This window comes from Microtus ochrogaster, chromosome 1 (assembly GCF_000317375.1).
Source record: "Microtus ochrogaster isolate Prairie Vole_2 chromosome 1, MicOch1.0, whole genome shotgun sequence".
Taxonomy (NCBI): domain Eukaryota; kingdom Metazoa; phylum Chordata; class Mammalia; order Rodentia; family Cricetidae; genus Microtus; species Microtus ochrogaster.
This window is the reverse complement of record NC_022009.1, coordinates 123,237,669-123,241,971: the sequence shown is the minus strand read 5'-3', so window position 1 is coordinate 123,241,971 and position 4,303 is coordinate 123,237,669. Positions and strand designations below refer to the sequence as shown.

Genomic DNA, 4,303 nt, shown 5'->3' with positions numbered 1-4,303 from the left:
CAAAGAGAAAACATAAACTTTTGAAAGGGCGCCATCTTGACTGAAGGGTAAGCAGATCAAAGCAGAGCTGTTTCCTGTGCCAGAGTTCCATACTGGTGACAAGAGTTGTAGAAACAAACAAGCAGCTATCATGGGTTTTGATCTGTGTCATGACTGCCAGCTATGGATGGAGGAGTCTCTCCCAACACACTGACCTTTCTATGGGAAACTCACCCGTATTCCCACCAGGGAGCTGGAGAGCAAACATTTATAACGACTTCCCGTTGTTTTCCTTACCTTTTGGGGGTCTGTATATAGGGCATCTAAGGAACTAACTTCTAAATGTTCCAAAGCTTGCATTTTATTTGGGAAAAATCTACTTACATATGTTCAACCTATTCTCACTACCATTTTGCATATTCCTTCCATTTAAAAAAAATTTGTACTTTTTAAAAAATAATGTATAGGTGTGTGTCTGCATGCGGGTATGTGCTCCCAGAGGCCAGGAGTACTGGATCCCCTGGAACTGGACTTACAGTTGTGGCTACCTGACCTGGGGAGAGGAACAGAGTGTGGGTATTCTGGAAGAACGAAAACGATTTCTAATTGCTGAGTTATTTCTGCAGGCCCCCTTCCACTCTTTAGTGCCCACGACCTCTGGGCTGTGGTGGATCTTCTGTTTTCTTCTTCAGCAAAGGCTATTTCCTGCTTCTGGCTCCTTTCTAGTCAAAAGCTTATCTACATTTCACTTAATTTTTCCTTTGAATCACAGCTCCTCGGAAAGCCGGCGGGCTACCAAGAACTCTTTCACGTCCCACAGTGAAATATCGCCACCTACTGGCTATTCAAGGTTCCTCCAACAACCCTTATAAACCTATCTAAACTCTGTAGAATTAATTCCTTATGTAAAGGACAAGACATCCACGATATAAAAAGGTCTAGCAAATAGTATATAACATATCTTACGCCCCTGGCATGTCTAAGCTGTTTTTGAGGTAAAAAAAAAATCTTAAAAACAGCAGAGCCAAGCAAATCTATTGGACGAGGCTTAAGCTTCCGAGGCGGTATGAGGGTCAGAGCCTGGGCATCGCGCTCCCCTGGTGGGCACCTTTCGCGACAGGGCTTCCATATGCACGCTGCGGCACAACCGGAGCCCCCGCAGCCCGTGCAAACGCCTAGCGCCCTCACTAGCGCTCTCTGCGCGGGTTTCCCGTCCGTCAAACACGCCACACTGTGGCAGACGTTGTGTGGGAAGGGATGAGCATGCCCTAGACGGCTGCCGGCGTGGAGAGGCATCCACGGTTGGCACTGTCAGCGCGGTATCATCCAGGTCTCATGGTATCCGTTCCAAGGGGACCCGGAGAAGCTCGGGGGGCTTTGAAAGCCACCCCTCCCGTCGTCCTTTAGAAGGGTCCCCAGGACGGTTCTGCGTCAAACTTGTAGTTTTAAGACTGGCAAACTGCACCCGACCAGACAAAGAACTTCCCCAACCCACCTAGGTATCTCCCGGGCGGGGACGCACACCAGCTCAGACCGTAACTCGTCTGTCTCCTAACGCCTTCAAGCCTTCCCCGCGCCGAGCCCCACACGCTGGGATCCGCTTCTCTCGTCCCGATTGGCCAGCCAGACTGCCACTCCAGGTCCGCCCTTCCTATCGCTAGCGCCTCCGAGAGACTCGTGCATCGGTCCCGCCCACCCGCCGGCAGCGGCGGCCGCTGATTGGTCGTGGCGGGGGGCGCCTCCGCGTGAGGCACGCTCGGCTGAGGCGCGGAGCCCGAGGCCCCCGAGGCGCGAGGACGGCACGAGCCCCGCCGGCCACGCCCTTCTCCGCCCCGGCCCACGGCGACTCCTCCCATCCGCGGCTTCCGCCCCCCGGCGCAGATCCAGAGCTGGTGGCCGTTTGAGCTCGTTGGTCCCGGGATTGGATTTTAGGTCCGGCCTCGGAAGACCCGACGGGGTGAGGAGGCGGGGATGGGAGCCCCGGGGTGTCGGGCGGACCGCGGCCAACGGCCGCAGGCGAGGGGTAGCCGGGCCCCTGGAGTGGGGCGGCACCGTCGGGCGACGTCGGCGGGGCCTGGGCCTCCCTGCCACGGCCCTCGCCCTGAGGCCACCCCGGGTTCCTCGTGGGCCCAGCCGTGGAGCGCATCTGCGGGAGTGGCCGTAGGGAGCCAACTGCCTGACGCGGCCGCTAACGCACGCAGGGGTGCGGGAGGAGCAGCGGGGCGCGGGGCGGAGGCTGCACGGGGAAGGGGGTCTGGCTCCCGGCTCCGGGCTCCCGGGGAAATGTCCGAGGGGACCCGGCTCGGCTCAGCCGCCCCCTTGAGCCACCCAGGACAGAGTTAAAACCGGGAAGCACCGCAGGTAGCGCCCACGAGGCGGTAACGCGCCATCGTGTATGAATACGCGCGTGGAAACTCGGTAATCTGAATAACTGGACGTTTTCATTTCAAGGGTCATCGCAATGAGAAGTTCAAGAAACTTCCATTTGTGGTCATTCAGGATTAAGTTTACTTCGTGCTGTCATAGGTAGATTTGTGTCACGTGGTTAGAAATAGTGTTTTAATAACCGTGATTATTTACCACTAAGGACATAAAGATTGTTGTTACCGGTGTATTTACCAAATACCAACAGTGCCTTATTTCCCTCGTGTGGCTATGTTTAAATGCTAATTTTCATATTAGAGTCTTGAACTTTAACATTAATTCCGAAATTACTAAACCATGCCAAATGCAGACGTATTTATAAGATAAGGATTATTAATACCAAGAATATATGCAAATAAAGTATGTTATGTGGCTGAAATTAAATCCTAAGTGTTCAATTGTGTCGTTTTGTTGATGGCCACCATACTATAATTTTAAAAAAGGATTACAAATAAGTAGTTTGTATAAATTTAAAATTTTAGTGATAAGTATTATTTTAATATCTGATGGTTGGCAAGGAAGGAAAAATGGAAAATGTGATTTCTGTGTTCAAACTGATAAGATTTCAAATAATGTTATAGAAGACTGGTAGTTCACATATTTAGTTTGGACAAACATTTGTAGATATCCCTCATAAATTAAAAGAGCACATAACTTTGGTTTTCAGTATTTAAAAATTATTTATAATAATTTAAAACATTTTACATGTGTGAGAGAGTACAGGGACGGGCAGCTTTCAGGAGTTTGCCTCTCTCCTGATGGAGTTCTCAGGCTGGAGGGCAAGTGCCTTCACCCCTGCACACTGTGGCCCCCGAAGGACTGTTTTAAATACTTCTCTTTTTTATGATTTTAGATTTGTCTGTTCAACATAAATGAAATACCTAGTACTAAAACTTATAATATTTAACTTTTGCAATTAAACATACTCTTATTATTTAATAGAAATAATTTAACATGGAATTGAACTGATCCACCTGTGGACTTGTGTTTGGGAATTGTTTTATATGTATAGGACCACAGTTTTTATTTCTCAAGCATGTTGACTGTAGTGCCGTGTCTAAACTAAGCGCTTCTCAGAATCTCCGCTGACCTGTACTGACCAGTCTGGAACTTAACTAACATTCACAGTGTTTGGGCAATGCTGCAAAGATGTAGTGCACCTTGTAGAAAAGGGGTTTTAGATCTCTGATTATTAAACTGAACTTTTTAAAAGAATTAAACGTTATATATTGTTCAATTTTATAATCTAAGAAATGATGGCAGAGCTCTCTCTTCAGACCCATGAAATTTAAACTTCATGATTTGTTAGGATGCTATTAGCTAATGACATATATATTTCAGTATTTTAAAGATTTGTTGAGATTGTTAGTTGAATATTTGTCCTGTGATTAGTTAGTTATGCTATCCTGACATATCTTAGTGGGTTTGGGATAGTGATTCTTTTTCTTTTGAAATTAATTTAGAAAGAAATCTTTGTAAGTTTCAAAGTTTAGAAAAAAAAGATTTATCTTTGAAAGTTGAAGTAAAATATGTTTAAAAAATGTTATAAAACTTCCAGTTTACTGTTTCTGTTGATTTTGTTTCTCTTTTTCCCTTTCCAATAAATGATTGACATCATTCTTGCTCATTCTATTGCCCAGAACACCTTCATCTTTTATTCCATTCCCTAGGTTAGTGAACTAAACGTTTGTGGGACATTTTGGAATGTGGATACATATCTTAAAGTAACTGAAGACACTGAACCTGTAACTCTCAATACATGTACTAGCTTACACTCCTGCGCTTCTCTGTAACCCTCAATACGTGTGTTAGCTTACACTCCTGCGCTTCTCTGTAACCCTCTGTAACACATGTCTGCACCATTTTAAGGAGGTTTTAGGATAAGAATACACTATACTTA

General features: G+C 46.6%; 1 protein-coding gene across 2 annotated transcripts in view; it reads left to right on the top strand.

The window, feature by feature from the left end:
• The first annotated feature begins 1,776 nt into the window (after positions 1–1,776).
• Positions 1,777–4,303, top strand: part of Rbm46 (RNA binding motif protein 46) — a 29,029-nt gene continuing 26,502 nt past the window's right edge. For both annotated transcript variants that reach the window (XM_026789606.1, XM_005344147.3), the window contains exon 1: positions 1,777–1,936. The gene's annotated coding sequence lies outside the window, so the exon portion shown is untranslated. The remainder of the gene's footprint in view (positions 1,937–4,303) is intronic.